The 20959-nt window shown below is 39.9% G+C and overlaps 1 protein-coding gene across 5 annotated transcripts in view; it reads left to right on the forward strand.

Annotated features, from left to right (window-relative positions):
• The window catches only part of TENM2 (teneurin transmembrane protein 2), a 3004989-nt gene that overhangs the window by 2328707 nt on the left and 655323 nt on the right, over positions 1-20959 (forward strand). The window lies entirely within an intron of this gene.

The raw sequence follows: 20959 nt of genomic DNA on the forward strand, positions 1-20959 counted from the left end.
ATTACCAAGTTATTACTGAAGCCAAAACTGGAGCACAAGTTCTCAAAGTCCAACCCTGCTAACTTCTTTGGAATCCCGCACACACAGCTCACAGCAGAACAGTGCCTTCCTAAATAGAGCTGTCTTCATCATCCACTGCTCTCTGCTTCTGTTTCCTCCATCACCTAGCTTATACATGCACATTTCTACCTGTAACCGAGTTTCATCGAGACATACATTTCCATGGAAATGAACACCCATCCCCAAAAAAGATAAGCAGAAGGTGGCATTTATTTAATTTTCCTAAGATACCTTGCCTTATTTCCTTTATATCTAGATATACTGCGTGCTTTTTTTTTAAGGCTAGGGAATGTGGCCCTGTGTTAATTTCCATGGCTACACACCCCGTCATCCAACACTGGCTTAGCGGCATATGATATATTCAATACATTTTAAACACTGCTGCATTTAAAAATAACTTTAAAAGGTTGTAAATGTCAAATTGAGATTTGAAATATGTCAGATAACTGTCATTTTTACACCCTTCATTAATTTCAGTTGGACTCAGTAAATTGTATTTGACAAACTGTTATCGTACATTGACTACGAGCATGCTACATTTATGTAGCACAGCCCTGACATACGGAATGTTTTGAGGGGAACTTGAATATGTGACTTCTCTTTGACCTCCTCTATGACATGAGACCATCAAATGACAAGTGTGGCAGCATTCAACTCTCAGGTTGTCCAAATGGTGGCAATTTGGAAAAGCTTCAAGAGGCTTGTTCGGAAATGGAAATGTCCACTGGAGAGTTTCCAATAAGAAAAATAGACGTATTTGCTCTCGGTGCAAAATGGCAGAATTTGGACTATAGCTCAGGCAAAGGGGTCATGAATAAAAAATTCCTTTGGGTAGATCTGAGCAGGGGGAGACATGCCTGGAACAGTCAGGTCCGGTTTTAAAAATAATCTCATGATTAAAATTAATAGCAACGATCAACGATTAAGTGCTACATGAAGGGCACAACACAAAGAGCATAGTGTTTAAAACCCCAGGCTCTCTTCTGTCAGACTATGCAAGTTCAAAGGCTGGCTCCACGACTTACTCCGTGACTTTGGGCAAGTCACTTGACATCTAGATGCCTCAATTTGCTAATTTATAAAATTAGGATAATAATATTACTTACCTCACAGAGTTACACTGAGGCTACTGTGAGTTCAGTGAAGGTTATCTGTTATTATTATACAGCAGGACCCTGTGAGGTGCTTGGCGCATATTCATTTATTTCAGATGGCACGAGTTATCATCGCTAATTTACAGATGAAGAAACAGAGACTTCAGCGGATCCTTATTTGGTTCAGAGTTATCCACCTCGTAAGGGGCAAAGACAGGGAGTCAGGGAACTGATATCATTTTTTAGGTCAGTTTGTTCATCTGTAAAAGTTAGTAATTGAACTTGAGGGTCCCACCTACATCAACCATTATTGGAAACAGTGACACCAGGAGCCACCCACTGTCACCCACTGAGAAAAATGACATCCATAAATCCAAGTGCCCAGACACGGTTGGTTTTGGGTTGTTTTTTATAAATTTATTTATTTATTTATTTACGGCCGCGGTGGGTCTTCGTTGCTGCGCACGGGCTTTCTCTAGTTGCGGCGAGCAGGGGCTACTCTTTGTTGCGGTGTGTGGGCTTCTCATTGCAGTGGCTTCTCTTGTTGCGGAGCACGGGCTCCAGGCGCGCGGGCTTCAGTAGTTGTTGCACGTGGGCTCAGTAGTTGTGGCTCACGGGCTCTAGAGCGCTGGCTCAGTTGTTGTGGCTCACGGGCTTTGTTGCTCCGCGGCATGTGGGATCTTCCCGGACCAGGGCTCGAACCCGTGTCCCTTGCATTGGCAAGTGGATTCTTAACCACTGTTCCACCAGGGCAACCCCATAGTTGGTTTTAAAAATACATACATCCTCGTATTTGCTCCCTTTTCTCTCTTAAGAAGAAAATAAGCTGGGCTTTGTGTGTATGTATGAGTGTTAGTGTCATATTTTTAACACAATATTAAAGAAAATGTCAGTAAGTAAATGACCTGCTAGGTGTGTCTCCAAAATGCAGCTGTGGAAGAAATTTTACCTAGAAATTACTGATTTTCAACTGTGTGCTGTTCTGAATAAAGACAATTATTCTTTTTCATTGTTTTCTTTTTCTTTCTCTTGGCTTTAGCACAGAAAAAAAAAAAAAAATCACTCGAAAACCAACCAAAAATAAATTCTTAAAATTTGAGGAATCTTTAGAGATGATTGAGCTCAGAGTTCTCAGGTTCTCAGTTCATCTGAATGTACTTGTTTCTGTCGTGACAAACAAATGTGATCACGGTGAGCTGGGAGGGCACTCTACTGCCGAGATCCAGCTGATATGCCTAAAGGTATGCCAGCTTTCAACCCAAAATCATATCTGACTTTTATGACCAAGTTCATAGTTTTTGAATATCATTAACTAATTTTTAAAATGTGTAAAGCTGTTGTGGGATAAACAGTAGCTGTCTGCAGGCCATTTCTGGCCCAGAATGAGCCATTGTGTTACTTGAGATTTAATCTGACCCAGACATTTTTGCATATTCAGAAACCTTCCCCCAGAGAGAAGGTAAAGATCACCTTTCAAGATCTTTAAGATCATACAGAGAGGCCACAGTGATATAGGACAGGAACCCAGGCCCCCAGAGTTCTAGGCCTTGGTTAGTTTCAATACCTTATTCTGCCTCTTTTACTTGTTATCAGGCAAGAGTAAAGTGGTGTGGCCCGTTAACTCACACAAGAGAGAAAACATTATCTTGAATGTATATTTGGGAAGCGGAAAACACTTTTAGTTTGGATTCATAGGATTTACTCTTAGGTTGGATTCACAGGATTGGATTTGAGGATTGTAGAAAACAAAAGGAAGATTTTTCCAGCCTACGGTTTTCTGACCGCATGAGGAAGAGAGAAACACATCAAAATCAACAAGGGCGTGTGGTCCACCCTAAGGGATTTCATCTGTGGGAATGACCAAGGAGCAGTGGGGAAGGCTGGGGGATTGACACAAGTCACTTCCAGGCTCATGCAAACCATATCTCATAGCAGGCAGTTTCTAAAAGCTGATCTGTCCCTCATCCCCCTTTCTCCTTTCATTTTCCCACTGAATAAGCATGAAGCTCTCATAAACGTGTGAGCAGGTGATCTCCTTTATCTCTGTGCTTCCTCTTCACTGATGGCTCCACCCACTGGAAGCAGATGCTGTCTATCTCACCGCAGGGGTTCAGCGTCCTTCATATTAGTTATTTTACGTAAACAAGGAATCTAAGAGGGAAGTTATAATTTATGAGAACTGTGTGGAGCTTCCGACAATAGTCATAAACATTCTAAACTTTATCTTGTTTCGGAACAAAACATACATTTTGTCACCTAATAAGGATTTTTTTTATAACAATATTTCTATTCTGGACTGCCCTGTTACTGTGAATAATATGGCTGGAGTGATTTTTTTTTTGTCCTATATGTTTAGAAATATCTGTTCATTTCTGTGATTCTTCCTTAAGGGTGAGAGGACAGTAAATATTATCAGGTGACCTGACCTTTCTCAAGTCTCACTGTTCAGGAAGTTGACTGATGGTGCCTTTTGGAGTTCAGGTGTTATAGTTGGTGAGTTGATTTTTGCTTTGTTTTGTTTTGAGAAAAGTAATGAGCAAGTTGTAGATCCCTGATCCTGGGATTGAGGCCCTTTGACTCATTTGGTCTCTACTGTCAGTCATCATTTATTATCATTTTGCCTCTGCAGAATCAAACAGAAAGTGATAGTTCTTTGATTGCGTTATAATTTCAGACTATAATAGATTTTCCAGTTGGTTTTCTATGGATTCCGACACTTGTGGGAAAAGGGATTCAGACTTGTTACATGGCAGATTTTTTTTTTTTTTGAATCTTTAGTGTCATCAATGAATAAACAGTCAGACTGTCTTAATCATAATTAAGGGAGATAGCAAATAGTCAGTTTTCTCCCAGAGTTGCACATCACTAAAGAACAGAAAGAAAGGCAAGCAAAACTCCCCGATTAGACTAAACCTTCATCCCCTTAATATTTCTTATGCTGGTGGTGGGAATAGAGACCAAAACCAGTTCTTTTTCTTTTCCTCCATTACTCTACCTGCGATTTTTTAAAAATCCACCTTTTTTCCTAGGGAATATTTGCCATTAGGTAGAATCTTAGCTTCCAGATTTAAAGGCTCATCGAGAGATAACCAGTGTAATCAGCTGAGCTTGCAAAGAATACACAATCATAAAATCATTTAATTAAATTCCATTAATGCTGTTTGTTTTGGTGCCCATTTGGGTATTAATAACACCATTGCTGTTTTCAGTGCCAAAAGGTTTACCACTTAATTATTATCTTCGCTTATTGGAGATGTTAGCATCAATTTGTAGGGTTCCATAATCACACAGTGGGTGTTGCTTCACCAGATATAACACACTTTCCAGAACTACAAGTCCCACAGCCTCTGCTTGATCTGAAGATGAAGCTGTGGAAATCAAATGAAAACATTTGTTAACTTGTAAAAATGAAACACAGAAAAGAAGAACGGTTATTCAGACTGTGAGTAAATTTGATGGGGTGTGAACGGATCCCTTTATTGCACTCTGTTTATAGCATCCCTGCCATTTTCTGAAATGGCAGCCCAATGCTTTTCATTGTCTTAATTAGATTAAGAATGGATTAGAGGGGCCAAATCTATTATTAAAAAGACAATTCTGCTGTGTTCCTGAAAACCCCCTTTTGGTTTTTAATTTCTTAAATTCCACTGATGCAAAATAGCAAATGCCTTCCTTGTAATTACGAGCATGTATGCATTCATTTAAGGCTGGTAGGAAGTTAGGAAAATCAGATCTTTGATTTTTTTGGGAAACTATTTCTGAAGAAATAAGGAAAGGAAGAAAGAAAAGAAGGGAGGGAGGGTGGATTGTGAGGGCTGTGTTCCTTTTCACTATGACGGAAACGTGGGGAAATAGTGTAATTGTTTTCTTCTGCTTTGGGTTTACTCAAACATAGAAAGGACAATGCATGACTCTACGAGCTGATAATTTCTCCAGGTACATTTGTTTTTTTCAGTTTAGTTCCTCACCTGAAATACTTGAAAATGCAGGTTACTCATTCTTCTAACTTAGATGGAGTGTTTGTTCTATGGGAAACCTTCCAGGATGATTATCTGGTTTGGAATTTTGCATCTCTGTCTCTCCTCTTTGTACCTATACACATGCAACTTTCAGTTTAAAATTTTGCTATATAATCTGTTATAAATAGTATGCAAGTATTGCTTTGAATTTCAGTTGGAACAGAGCTGCTGTGTTGGAAACTATAGTGTTTTATTTTGTTTTTCCAATAGGTACCCTACTTTTAATTTGTTGTTGGGTTTCCCCCTCTAAACTGTGTCACCTTGAGATGCTATTTCTTACATATTTTCTCTGCATTTTAAAATTACTATATAGTTATGTGGTTAAATTTCATCGTGTCTCTCTCTCTCTCTCTCTCTCTCTCTCTCTCTCTCTCTCTCTCACACACACACACACACACACACACACACACACACACACAAATGAATGCACGTAGAAACTGGTGAAATTTGAATAAGGTCAGTGGTTTACTTAATGATATCATACTGGTGTCAATTTTCTGGTTTCAGTAACATACTATGGTGATGTGAGATTTCATTGGAAAAAGCTGAGTGAAACCTACAACGGGAACTCTCAGTACTATTTTTGCAACTTCAGTGGGTCTTTATTTTAAAATAAAAAGTTTAAAAAATGTATAGTTTTAGTCCATTAACTACTAAACTACTACCAGCAAATATTGATTCCTACTTGATCTGTATTAAATTAGTTTTATTTTCATAACCGACATCGAGATATCACCAGCCTTTTGAACACTCACAATTCTTTTCTTCTACTTCTTGGTACCTTGCATGTATGCCCACCCCACTTAACTCCCATACCCCTTAGCATAGGGTCCACATCTGAACGGTCTTTTTAGCCCCAGAAACTAACAATGGCCCCAGAGCTTTAGACATCCTGTTCCTGGGACATTTGATCGTTGTATATTCCTATATAAGTATAAAATATGAAAGGAAAATAAGTCATGGAAGGATGGTTAAGTGAAGAGAGAGCAGCTACCTCTGCACAATGTGTGCCCCACAGTAAAAACACTCTGAATAATCTGAATGAAGGAATTAATTAATTAATTTTGTTCACATGTGAATTTTGTACTTTAGCAAGATAGGACTCTGTGCCTGCCGAGCCATCTGTTCGTTTGAGTACTTTGTGACAGACTCAGATTCTGAGATGGCTCATTAATTGTCATTGCTTCATTGAGGTGCGATATTTGGGATTGGAGGTCTTGAAGTGATACCTAATTGAGGAGGACTGTGACAAAATTTATCACTAATTACTTGTCTCTCAAATGGGAATCAATGCCATCCGCAACATACGATGGTGATAATGGTTATCATTTATTGAGTGATTAGTATTCTAAGCACTTTACATGCATTCTCTCCCTTTAATTTTACTCCATTACTAGCTTAGAGTTGAGTAAAATAACTTGTCCAGGGTCACCCATAATTGGCTTGTGAGTGTCTGAGCTGGGACTTGAACCCAGGAAACCTGCCTTCAGAGGACCTTATGTGGTCTCCCTCTCAAATGTGTGCCCTTATGCTCTTAAATGGTGAGTGGTTACATATTAGACGCATCTGAGGACCTCTTCCTGGACCCACTCCCAGATACACTGATTTATCTGCGGGGACATTTTGTTAAAGTTTCGTGGTTGGTTCTAATGTGCAGCCGTGGTGAGCATCACTTGCTTAACTGCACATCGGAACTTAATATCTGTGAAGAGTGGAAACTACCTATTCTACTGATAAGTTCATTTTGTCTGGGCTTCACCATTGCAGTGCAGGGTAGTGGTCCCACCCACCTACCTATGGAGAGAGGGAGCTGGGAGTCTACCTCCTTTGTCATAAATTTCCCACCTTTTGTTAGCAATCTGCTTCTCATATTCTCAGCTACAGTCTTTCCATTTCCACCACCCACCATCTGCCACTGATGTTCATTTTAATAGCATTTACCTATATAAAGACATCTGTTTGCCAAAAAAAAAAAAAAAGAAAAAGAAAAGAAAAAGAGCTTTTATACCAAGAATCCTAAAAATTCACCTGTTTAGGGGAGCTGGGCAGATCAGGTTAATGAAGAAAGAAGGCAAGTCTTTGAGTAGGGTGTTCCGTTTTTAAAAGACAGAAGTGGGGCTTCCCTGGTGGCGCAGTGGTTGGGAGTCCGCCTGCCGATGCAGGGGACACGGGTTCGTGCCCCAGTCCGGGGGGATCCCACATGGCGCGGAGCGGCTGGGCCCGTGAGCCATGGCCGCTGAGCCTGCGCGTCCGGAGCCTGTGCTCCGCAACGGGAGAGGCCACGGCGGTGAGAGGCCCGCGTGCCGCAAACAAACAAACAAACAAAACAAAACAAAACAAAAAACACTGAAAAAAGAAAAAAAAAAGACAGAAGTGGTTATCACTGGGGCAAACTGGGGAATATATATCCCATTTCTAAGGGTACTCACTACTCTAATCTCACAAGGTAGCCACACAGAAATCCTGCTCAGTGTTCTGGGTCTTCCAGTTTTTCGGGAGACTCTGGAAACCTAATTTTTGGTTTGTTTTGTTTTCTATTGCAAAATTACTGGGCAGCTGGTTCCGTTTGGGTTTTTATTTGTTTGTTTGGGTGTTTTAGTTTTGTCTTTTCTTCTTTGTTTATTAAGGTATAGCTGATTTACAATACTATATAGTTCCGTTTCTTTTTTTTTCAACACCGTACAGGTCAATATTGTGTCACCAGTAAAAACACCAAAGAACTGGTGTGTAGCTCAAAGCAAGCAGCTGCCTTATCCTGCTACCTTTGTGCATTTGGAAATAAATAATTTCTTTTTCCTCACTGACTACCAAGTGTTCCGAGTTCCAGTCTTTGCCAGAAATTGCCATTCTGACTGCAGACAAGGTACAGGATTTTGTGGACCCTGTTTCCTCATGTGTGAAATTGAACCCAGGGCAGGGCATGATAGAATTATAGTGGGCATTAAAGGCTTGGGCTCTGGAGGAAGGCTGGTGAAGCTGAGACCGTCTTGCTACTGCTCACCAGCTCCGGGATTTTAAATGAGTTATTTAGCTTTCAGAGCCTCCGTTTCCTCATCTGTAAAATGGTGGCAAAAGATACTAACTCTCACGGTTGTCCTGAAGATTAAATTAAATTGTGTATTTAAAGTGTTGAGTGGTAAATCATTGGCCCTAGTAATAATGAAAGATATCTTTTTTTTTTTTTTTCCGGTAAGCGGGCCTCTCACTGTTGCGGCCTCTCCCGTTGCGGAGCACAGGCTCCGGACGCGCAGGCTCAGCAGCCATGGCTCACAGGCCCAGCCGCTCCACGGCATGTGGGATCTTCCAGGACCAGGGCACGAACCCGCGTCCCCTGCATCAGCAGGCGGACTCTCAACCACTGCGCCACCAGGGAAGCCCGAAAGATATCTTTAATGAGTGTAATATTTTTAATATTGAAATCAGGCAATCCACAGCCCTGGACTTTGTCCCATTGCTCTTGTTGGCCTCAAGCATTGGGCAGACCTGCTTTTTCCTCCTTTGATACCCCATCCATTGACATCGCAAGATCTTTTGCTAGTATCCCTATATTTCAAAAATTAGCAGGACTGATGGCTTCATGGTGATGGACGGAAATGCGCGTTTCCACTCCCTCTGACGTGGACCATACTGATCTGGAGGTTATGCTTGTAGAAGCAGAGGAAATGACCTTGGGGAGAATAGAGGTGACGTGTGATTAATAATGCGTATATGTATGTATTTTAAGAGGAGGGTTGTATTAAATGTGAAAAGTCAAGTTCCATTGCTTCACTGCCTGTAATCTTTCTAAGGGGATAAGAACTTCTCCAGTGCCCTTCCCCCTGATTGGGTGTAGATTTGCAGCAAGGGCATATAAACACAAGTAGACTTGTGTCATTGCCACCACTGTGCTGTGGAGTAAAGGCTGTACCTTACCCATTTTTGCAGCCCTGGACACCTAGCATAGGACCTGGTATGTAATTAGCAAATATGTTTGGTAAACTGAGCAGGAATGTTGCCAAATTGTGGTCATAACCTACCTACATCACAGTCATCTGGGGTGGGGCAGGGCATGTTATTTAAAGTGAAGATTCCAAGGCCTTACCCCAAGCTTATGAATTCAGCCTTTCTGGGAGTAGAACTTTCATTCTGCATGTTCAAGCTCCTCAAACAATTCGTATGCATAGGAAATTGGAGAAACGACCTCCTTTTCATTTCTCCCAAGAAGTTCCTAATATATTATAAAAAATCTCAAAGGCAAAAATATTTAGTCTAATGTGTGTGTATATTCATGAAAAATTCCTGCTGACAGCTGCATGTGTTCACACTATTTTATATACTGGATCGTAATAAGATTATGTAAGTGTGTCAATTTTGAACGTACTTAGGATTTATCTTTATTAATTCAAGCAAAATGAGTGAAATTGGGAAATTAGTTCTATTCTTACTTTTGTTTTATTCCATTTACTTCATTTTATTATCAAAAGGTAAATTCCAGCCTGGCTGAGGAAGACCTCGGCAAACCCTTTGGGCAGCACAGCTCAGCAAACCTCTGACATCTAAGAGCTCAGGACTGAAAACTGCATAAACGCAGAGAGAGATACAAAAGTCTTCCATGTGTTAAAAACACACGTGGCCTTAATGAACTAATGTTTGAAAGACGAAGAATTGGATAAAATGGTAAAACAATGAGTTGAGATTCAGAATAAGCTTCCACATTTGGCAAGTTCTATCTAAATATTGGCGAAGATTTTGATTCCTCTATTCCCCTAATAAGGTTTTAGAAAGATATCAGAGAAAAAGATTCAGCGCTAAGATTAAGCCATACCACGCAGTTCAAGTGAGTATCATTCTTTCTCAAAGTGCATCGTGTTTTTCAGAATCCCTCAAACACTGCAGACATGACAATCGCTTAAAGTAGTATTTCCAAGGAAGAAAATGACAGAGCTCCGGTTGGGAGGAAGGACATGGCTTTAGAGCTATTTTTGCTGTATGTTTACTCTAATTCAAACAGCCAAAGAGGAGGTCAAAGGGTGGAAATTCTTTCATTTCATCTTTGGGGTTTGGCTTTGTTTTCCGCTTTTTGATATTTCCTTCTTTCACTGTCTTATCAAAGCTGCATATGTTGTCATTCATTTCCTCTTGCTGCTACCTGTTTCCTAACAAAATATACAATTGTTTGCGCTCGTGGCAGGGAAAACAAAAAAGGCACATCTTTTTTAAACAAAAGTTTCTTAAAATCTTGCTCCAAAACTTAAAAAAAAATAAAATGACACTGTAAGATGCTGCGTAAGATGGCAGGAGGCTAAGACTCGCTTTAGGTCTCCTAGACCCAGAAATGGGGCTGCTGCCTCTTGTTCCAAAGCCTGTTTCCAACACAGATTATTTGATTAAGTCCCCTCATTCTCCCCTGAAAAAAAGGAGACTGTATTTGTTTCACTTTCTAATACGGAGTTCTACTTATTATTATTTTTGTCATCACATTTTATGAAATGACGTAATTTCTACCGAAAATTACTAGGAATGATTGACTTTCCTTTTCCCAGCTTGTCTGGTTTCTCTTTAGCATCTCAGAAAAACACCTAAGGTTGTTTTAAAATTTTTTACCTTTTTTCAGGTTCAGTTCCAGCACCTCCAGTCAGTTGAGCTAGTGCCATTTTAATTTTCTCCTTAACCCTGTGTTTGCCAGCAAATCTGATATTATTACAATCTGGCAGTCTGCAGGCTACATCATAGCCACGAGGGGGTTGTTTAGCCAGCAAAGGGATTTTTTAATTGAATCTGAATGCCTTTAGATAAGTACACTCCCTCGTACCCATAATTGCCTCATACCTGGCTGCTTCCCCCATTGGCCTCTGAAGGAATCCTAGCAAGACCAACTCTGGTGCTGATCTTCTGTTACAGCTTCTCCATCCATTTTTTCTGCTTGTGTAACTGCTAAGTTTTGGGAGAGTATGTTTGTGTGTATGTGTGTTGGCTGTTGGTATGTGTTGATGGTACGTGTATTGGTTGTGTGTGTATGAGGTAGGTGGGGTGCCACATGTCTGCTGTGCATACTTTAGTTGTATGCTTTAGTATATGTGTATTTGTGTGTGTGTGTGTGTGTGTGTGTGTGTGTGTGTGTGGTGTTGAGTGGAGATGCTAACAGAGCAACTGGTTATTTTGATTTTCCTTCTTTCTTACCCACCTCCCTTAATAGCCGGATAAATTCTGTCTCACTTGGGAGTTTTTTTTATTTTTTACCATCTTTATTGGAGTATAATTGCTTCACAATGTTGTGTTAGTTTCTTCTGTATAACAAATTGAATCAGCTATATGCATATGGTCACTTCGGAGATTTTAATACTTATCTAAAAGTCAGGTGGTTTTCATATTTTGTTTGCCAATATTTACCATATAGTTTATGTGACACTTCTTCTCCTCCCCAAATACAAAATCCTGATATAAAAAGACTCATCTAGTTATAAAAGTATCCTTAGCCTCAGATATTTGACTCTGTCAGGAGTTCAGGATTCAGAAACTTCTCTTTAACAACAGCTGATGGCATTTTTAAACTGAGGACTTCATAACGAGAACATTTGTCGGGAATGACAAAATATATTCTATAATATCATTACCAAACACTTAGTGGAAGTGTTTATCTGCAGAAACATAACATTATATAGAGAGCTATAAACAAGGTGCTTCTTGCATTAACACCCATCTTATTTCACCAGGGAACTATTCACCATCTGAACTATTTGCTGATTTTCAGTGTTGCATTCCTGGTGGCCTCATTTAGCAAATCGCTGCCTCTGTGGTGGCTGGTTTACCCCAAACAGAGAACGCTCACATTTCCTTTTTGCAGGGTGCAGGTTCAGATTTTCTGCTTTCATCCTCACCACCTGTATACTAGTCCTAGCTACTGCTCTTCCTAATTTGCTCTTTGAAAAATGTTTGCAAAGTCAGGACTAAGATGATTTTGCACAGTGACAATTGCAGCTGCCTGTTATTACAAGTAAGTTTAATTCCTTATGCATATGTGACTTTGTAAAATACAGCAGCCATTTCCTGATTAAAGTCTTCCCAGTGATTCAGGTTTATTTTTTTAGTCCATGCTTATCTTAACTGTTTTATTGTCATGTACTACCTCACTGAAGCCGTCCAAAATTGTATTATTTAACCATCACTTATCTCATTTTTTAGGGACTGTATACTTACAATAGTGCTTACTGTAAATAAGCAGTAAGTATGAATGAATCAAATATAAATATGAAATATTTACTGATATGTGTGAGGGTGAATATTTTTATGTGTCTGTGTATCTCAGATAAGGAACAAATAAAAATAGAGTTTAAAAAATGTAAGTTAGAAAAGGAACATCTTCTCAGGTGTATCAGTTATCTATTGCCGAATAACAAATCACCCCAAAATTTAGTGGCTTAAAACAATAATAAACATTTAATAATCACAGTTTTGTGAGTCAGAAATTTGGGAGTGAATTAATCAGGCAGTTTTCACTCAAGACCTCTCATGAGGTTACACTGAAGATGTGTAGCCCAAGTGCAGCGTCTGAAGGCTTTGCTGGGGCTGAAAGATCTGTTTCCTACATAGCTTATTCACAAGGCTAGCATGTTGGCACTGGAAATTAGTAGGAAGCTCAAGTTCTCTTCTGCTGGGGTTCCTACACATGTTGCTTGAATGTCCTCGTGACATGGCAGCTTGCTTTTCTAAAAGCAGGAGATTCAAAAGAGATGAAGAAACAATCTCTTTTATGACCCAACCTTAGGACCCACTGTTATATCTGCCCTATTCTGTTCATGAGAAGGGTGTCGTTGAGTCCAGCCCACATTCAAGGGAATGGGAATGGGCTCTGCCTTTGGAAGGAAGTAGCATGAAAGAATTTGTGAACATATTTTAAAACTACCACATGATATTCCTGTAATTTTTAACTTTTATAATGCCCATATAGTCCACAAATTGGAGTCGATTGTCAGTAATTTTTTTTTTTTGGTCAGTCTTGAAATGTGATCAGAAGGCCACTGTGGGAGGCAAGCTTCTTCCAGGTACACAGAATGGCTTCAGGTTGGACAATATATGTGGGTTTTCCTGCTATGTGTTTCTGTAGTGGCTTCCCAGAGTGCTCGATGTATTTAATAAAATTAAATCCACTTATTGCCATGATATATAAAACAACCCAAGGCTTCCCTTCTCATTTGGCTAAGTGGCTGTTTTTTTAATAGAAAACAGAAACTTTACTAGGTCAGTGCTTTATAAACATAGGTTTTGCATCTGGCTCACCTGAAGCTTTTTACAAATAAAAATTCCTGGCTACTAGCCCAGATCTACTAAATCATAAATTCTGGGGAATGGAACCCTGAGACTTGTTATTGTTTTTAAAGCTCTAGGTGATTCTGACATAGCCAGTTATTATTAGAGCAGTGTTTGGGAACTACTGCCATACTTAGCCAAATCTATTCACCAACTAAAGTCACTTGTAAAGGATGACATCAAAAATAAATTGCTAACATTCATGATAATGTTATTTTGCTTTCAAAAATGCTTCTGTTTGGGTTTCTAGGCACTTTCCCCATACCAGCCCCCTGACTGACTATGACTATTTGATTCTGTAGCTGCGTCCCCCCAAGGCAGTAACATGAGGGGTCATCCCAGTGGTCAGGGCACTGGCCCAGAAATGCACTGTTCACGCTTTCCGAAGACAGTGACTCTCTTTCTGATTAGAGTTGTCCTCCTTTTACCCAAAGGTTTTCCATGCAACCAAGGGAGCATAACAATGACATGAGGGTTTGGAAAGGAAATGTCTTCATTGATTTTTATTTCATGAATTGATGCCTCCATAAAAATGGCACAGGCTTGGTTTTCAGTGTCAGTGTGTGGAACTGAGGGGAGGACTGCTAAAACCCATCCATTTTCCCAAAGTTTAAACCACCCTAATGAATTAATCCATAGATAATGGATTGAATTCAGTGCAATTACCCCGGTAAGTAAGGCTTGTTAAAAAGAGATAAGGTAGCACAGTGAAGAAAACAGCAATTTCACCTATGAACTGGATTTCATCTGGGTACTGATAATTCAGTATATGTGTTTCCTTTGAAAGAGGGATGGTGGGGCCCCATTATCAACGTAGAAACCAGTGGGTATTACACTGCAAAAAAAGAGGATAATTCTGACAACCAACCCTTTTCCCAACAACCTTAAGTTCCCCCAGATGTATAGTTGATGTAACCCACTAAACCTTTATAAATATAAGGGTTTGATTCCTCAAGACAGGAAGCTCATCCTTACTCCACCACTACCCCTTAGTACCTTACATTATCCTAGTTACATTGAGAGAGAGCCACATTATTTTGAATAGGCTGCTAAAAAGAAAGTATCTATAGGTATCACACAAAATAAAGATGATTACAAGAATGTCTTCTATGTGTAAAGAACTTTGCAGTTTAAAAGCAGTGTTTACAGAGATCACTCTCTATGTATCAGATTTCTGTGCCCAGGCATTAGAAGAAGTTTAACACACAACCCTGGGCCTCAAACGGCTGCCCTGTACAACTTGAAGCCTGCTTTATAGTGGCTCATCTGTATTTATCTTCCAGTTGTTACTTCTACCACTGTATTCAGGCTTTTGTTCCTCACTTTGTGTTTTCTTCAGAAAGCTCCTAAGTGACATTTCCTTCTCCATCTTACACTTTCCTGCCATATGGATTGATTCCAAAGACTCTGTCATCTTCTCATGGCCCTACTCAAAAACCTAAGTTCTTGGTAGGGTTTATAGTGGTTTATCCCTCCATTATTTGTGGGACTGACCCAAGAGCTGCAGCTTAAGGCCCTTCCTGGTCTAGTTTTCCTTACATTTCCCACGTTCGATTACGTTACCTTCCCTCATGGTGTTCTGCATTGTATGCTCTTTCTTCTTTGTTTATGATCTGTCATTTCTCCTCCTGTGATGGTATTCTACCTCCTGAAAATATACTCTACATTCCAGTCAACACCTCCTTGTTCCTAAGACATCCTTCTCTTCCTCATACACACTGATTCCCTCCAACGCTGAGCTCCTATATCAGTGCAAAACAGCAAGGCATAGTATAAGGTGGCATAGAGAATGTAGGCTTGAGAATGAGCTGGCCTGGGTTTAAAGTCTGCCTCTATCAGCATTAGCAGATGCTAATTGTATGACCTTGGACAAATAACCTCTCTGGCTTGAGTTTCATCTATAAACAGAAGTTAATAACGCCTACTTTTTCGGAACATGACGGGGGTTACGTAAGGATAGAGAAAGCCTTTAGCACACTGTTACTATTGCTAACTTTCTATACTTGACCATTTACTCTTTTCCCTTGTATTACTCATTGAATTTTTAGCTGCGTATTACTTGTGTTGTGTTCTAAATCTATTGTCAACCACCCAAAGGAGGCTCATGTCATTGGATCTTCACAATTGAGCCTGTCATAGAGCTTTGCATAAAGTACTGATAATGGATAATTATTGTAATTTATTAAACACTTAGTATAAGTGAAGTACTCTGCTATATTAACCCTCAAAACAATCTATGAAGTAAATCCTATTAGCATCACCATTTTCTACATTAGAAAATTTGGGTCCAAGGTCGTATAGCACCAAAGTGGTAGAACAAGATGTTGAATCAGACCGAATGGTTTAGTGTTATATTTTTCACTTCTAGAATAAAGAGAGAGAAAGAGAGATTGGAGACAAAGAGAGACCTAGGTTTGCATCCTGTTTACCACTTTCTAGATGTATGACTTTGGGTGAATTTCCTAATCTTTATAAACCTCAGTCTCTTGATCTGTAAAATGAGGATATTAAAAGTATTTACCTCCTAGGGTTCTTGTGAGGATTAAATGAAATAACCCATGTTGAAGTACCTGGTGTGTTTTAAAGGTTCTATAAATATTAACTATTAATATTTAATCATTATACCCTTACAATCCATCCACTTATATCATATGCACATGCCTTGTTGGTACACACTTTTCAGTTGATTGGTATCACACCACAGCCTCTCTGGACAAAAACAGTTTCATCATCAGAAAAATCCAGGACTGAGCAAGTACATGAATGGACTTCACACTAGAACATAAACCAGGATGGTGTTTTCAGACTCTGAACACTTTCAAGGCTTACTGATGGGGTGATAATAACATTCCATGCTCACCTTTGCAGTGTCCAGTAAATACACACATCTGGTTTTCTCATTGTTATATAGAAAGTCAACTACATTAGGCAACAAAACTCTATGGGATTTGGGGAAATTATTGCACTTCTGGTGCCTTATGACACCACCCAGGGTGTGTTATAATCACCAAGAAATGCACTGCTTGTTATATCTTGTTGTAATTCAGTTTCTATGTAAAAATTTAAAAAGAAGAAGAAGAAGAAACGGGACAATGCTGTGAGAAATCCAAGTCCACTCCTTTGGGTGACTTTGAGAGTCCAGGCAATACGTGGTGATTTCAGTGACCATTGGTCTTGAAAAAAAATCTCAGATTAAAACCTCACCCTTCCCCAAACATTTATTGTTTAAAGTAGAATCACCTTTTCTAGTATATTTAAAGGCAAACTGGAGCAGTATTCTAGCAATGCAGTTCTAAGAGCGTCACTACTCAGAGGGGAAATTAGCAAGGCAAAAATATACACGGAGCTGCGTCCCTGAGTAGCTTTTCTCTGCTGGGAAAACGCCAGGGTGGGACGCTGCCTCCAAGGCAAAATGATGAAGAAGATGAATCCTGTTTTTGATCCACCTGGAAAAGTGCTCCCCAGCGTCCTCCTGTAACCCCAACAGGGTTTCGGATCACTGACGGAGATTGCTGCTCTTTCATGGTACTTGTGGTTGTAATTGATTCATTCACTCATTCAACAGTTATTCGTGGAGCGCTTACTACGTGCCATAAACTCCTGCAGCTATTTGGGATATGAGATTGATGAAACATCTGCCCTCTTGTTGCCTGCCTTATTATATTTGGGAAATATAGTCAGTAAGCTTGGAAAGAAAGAAACACAGTAACTTCAGCAAGTGATTTGTGCTATGAAGAAAATACAATGAAATAATAGAATGGAGGATGACAAGAAAGGGGCCACTTCATAGAGGGCAGTCAGGGCGGGCCACGCTGAAGGTGTGACATTTGTGCTAAGGCTTGAACTATGATAAGGTGCCAGCTATGGAAAGATCCGGAGGGTCCCATGCAGAGGAAATAGCTACAGCAAAGGTCCTAAGATAGGACCCAGCTGGGTGTATCCAGAGATAGAAAGAAGTTGGACATGGCTATGGCTGAAGTATAGAGAGCAAAGAGGGAGGATAGAAGTTGATGGGGGTAGCAGCCAGATTATATATGGTCTTCTAGGCTCTGACATGGAGTTTGATGGAATTTATTACTACCCCTCCAGTGGGGAGTCTTTGAAGGCAGATATGAGCTAACTTTTATTGAATATTTACCATATGCCTACTACTATTCCAAGCACTTTACACTATGTATTTAACCCTCACAACTAACTTGTGAAGTGTATATTCTAATGCCCATCTTACATGGGACAAGTATAATGCAGAGAGGTGAAACGATTGCCCAAGGCTAGTAATTAAGACCTAGAAACAGAACTCAAGTCTGTCTGACTCTTTAGCCCATGTAGCTCCACCTTGCCTCTCTACCCTAGCTAATTGCTGGATCAGTGGTATATATATTTGTTCAAAAGACATGGGTACCAATTAGGTTAAAGCTTGCATTAGTATTCACACTTTTAAAAAGAGGAAGCCAGTGTTGAGAGCAAAGAAATAAATTACTAATGGCAAAGTTTAAAACAAAGATGAGGGAAACTTTTTTTATTCTTTAAAGGGCCACATGACTTTCAGACATGGCTTTTATTTTCTTCTCCATCATTCCTATATTCCACCCACCATCAAGTTCTGATGAATTTACCTCCTATGTATCTCTCTCTCCTCTACTCTCCCTGTGCAGAGCTGCTACTCCATCCAAGTCACCATCAGCTCTCACCTGGATGCTCACTGGAGTGCCAGCTATTCTCTGTAAGACCGCACAGCCCTGCCAATCACTTCTCTACCTTGCACTCAGATCAATCATTGAAAATTAGAAATTGGATTATTGTACCTGTGTTGGACCTTCTTAAATCACTCAGGAGGAGCTTCCCATTGTCATTAGAATAGAGACCAAATTGCTTAGCATGGTCTAGAAGGCCTGGCCCCTCCCTCCTCATAAGACTCACCTTAGTCTCTGAGCACCTGCCCAGGGACCTTCTTCCTTTTCTTTTGATTGGCATTTCTTCTTCCCAGTTTAGATTTATCTCACTTTCTAAGGATGGTCTCCCTGCACCCCACCCCCTTAGCCTTTACCTATAAACTTCTACTCTGTTAGATTTTGCTTCAAACTTGGTTTCCTTAGAAAAGCCCTCCTGGACCCAACACCCCAGACTAGGTCAGGATGCCTCTCACACACTCATTGGGCTTCTGTTTTATAACCCAGTTTATGGATTGTAATCATGTATTTATCCATCTGATTATTATCTGCTCCCCTCTTTTGATTATGGGCACTGTGAGGTCAGGAGATGGATCAGTTTTGCTCACGTTGGACCCTCAGCACACCTACCATGATGCCTGGTATATAGAATACATTCAGCAAACACTTGAGCCTGGTAGCATGTTCACTGCCAGAGAAATGACTGTAAAGGGGTCTAACTCTGCCATCTCACTTCTACAATGATGAAGTGGGATTTTAAACAGTACAGTGTGGATGTTGCCTTACCCAGCCTCTCAGCTCCCAAGTTGGGGGGCCCTCTCAAAAAAGCTCTAGAAGCTCCCTATCAAGGAGAGTGAAATGGAAAGTCTCTGCTCTATACACACAATAGTAGCCCTACGGAGCATGACAGCATCTGTGAGGCAGGGCATCCTGCATCCAAATATACCAGGTAACTCTGAAAGAAAAGAGGAAGCTTTTAGGGAAAATCATTCCGTATTCTTTGTGAATAAATTGGCCTGTTGCAAAATATGTGAAGACATATCAATGAAATAAAATGCCAAAGTGACACTGGAGTAGAGAATCAATAACTCTACTCAGCACTACATGTCGAATCAGCTCTTTAATACATATGTGTAAGGCAGCCACCCACCAGAGCCATACTGAAATCTACCCAGTTGAGAAAAATAAATCAATTATGAGTCCTGAAGTGATTAAGCTTTTTGCCCTTCACTTTCAAAGTAGTCCCTTTATTTTGTTTAGACTCAGTATAGGTGAGTGGTACACACACACGCGTATGAATGTAAGGTCAAGTATCCAGCATACTGTCCAGCACACTATACTTAAAGTAGGCAGTATACCCTGAGAAAACCATAATTCAAAAAGATTCATGTACCACAATGTTCACTGCAGCTCTATTTACAGTAGCCAGGACATGGAAGCAACCTATGTGTCCATCAACAGATGAATGGATAAAGAAGATGTGGCACATATATACAATGGAATATTACTCAGCCATAAAAAGAAATGAAATTGAGTTATTTGTAGTGAGGTGGATGGACCTAGAGTCTGTCATACAGAGTGAAGTAAGTCAGAAAGAGAAAAACAAATACCGTACGCTAACATATATATGGAATCTAAAAAGAAAATGGTTCTGAAGAACCTGGGAACAGGACAGGAATAAAGGCGCAGACATAGAGAATGGACTTGAGGACATGGTGAGGGGGCAGGGTAAGCTGGGACGAAGTGAGAGAGTGGCGAGGACATATATACACTACCAGATGTAAAACATAGCTAGTGGGAAGCAGCCGCATAGCACAGGGAGACCAGCTTGGTGCTTTGTGACTACCTAGAGGGGTGGGATAGGGAGGGTGGGAGAGAGACGCAAGAGGAAGGGGATATGGGGATATATGTATAAGTATAGCTGATTGACTTTGTTATACAGCAGAAACTAACACAACATTGTAAAGCAATTATACTCTAATAAAGATGTTAAAAAAAATCAAGCTATTTTTATTCTACATATTAAAAAAAAATACTCCATGCAAGGAAATACCCTACTCTTGATCATACTGACAAAAAAACAAACAGAAGTTATGGCTTGACAAACATTTTATTGCTCGGAAGTGTGATTTCCCCTCCATTATCCTGTAACATTTTCTGAGGTAAAACTGACTGTTTATACATTGCAAGTAAGAGCTAGCGGAGGGTGAAACTGAGGCTGCTTGCAGGGTTTCCAGCTTGTTTAATAAAGGTCATCAGTGAAATAGCAAGTCTAGGAGGAAATCAAGGTTTAATGTGGGATATTTGGAGTTTGAGGTGTTGGTGATACACGTGTCAAGATGTCTCAAAGGTGATAGCTCGCTCAAGTTAGAAGTTTGAGCTGGAGTTTGAGGTGGGATCTAGCAGCATTTAATAAATACTCAGAAATATAAATTAAAAAGGTGATAATGCAGAAACCCAATATGCTCTCTAAGGAATTTCACAGTTTAGGTTTATCAGAGGTTTATCTCTGCTCAAAGAGTTTAACACTCCTCTCAGGTTGACAAGATATACTTGTCAACACTTTTAAGTTCAAAAAGTTTTTAGAAAGAAGAAATGTTTAGGGCTAGAATCGTTGGCAAAACCTTCCAGAAAAAAAAGTTAGGACTTGAACTGGCCCTTGAAAAATGAATGGAATTTGGAAAGTTCTTAGAAGACATTGAGGGATAATTGGAGCAAATCAGTCAAAATACTCTTGAAAACACATGGCAAATGCAGGATTTAATCCTAGCAAATTAACTTCACAACATCAGGTAGAGTTTCATTTGAAGCTCTCCAAGTGTTAGCTGAA

The sequence above is a fragment of the Globicephala melas genome, chromosome 3 (assembly GCF_963455315.2).
Source record: "Globicephala melas chromosome 3, mGloMel1.2, whole genome shotgun sequence".
In the NCBI taxonomy this organism is placed as follows: Eukaryota; Metazoa; Chordata; class Mammalia; order Artiodactyla; family Delphinidae; genus Globicephala; species Globicephala melas.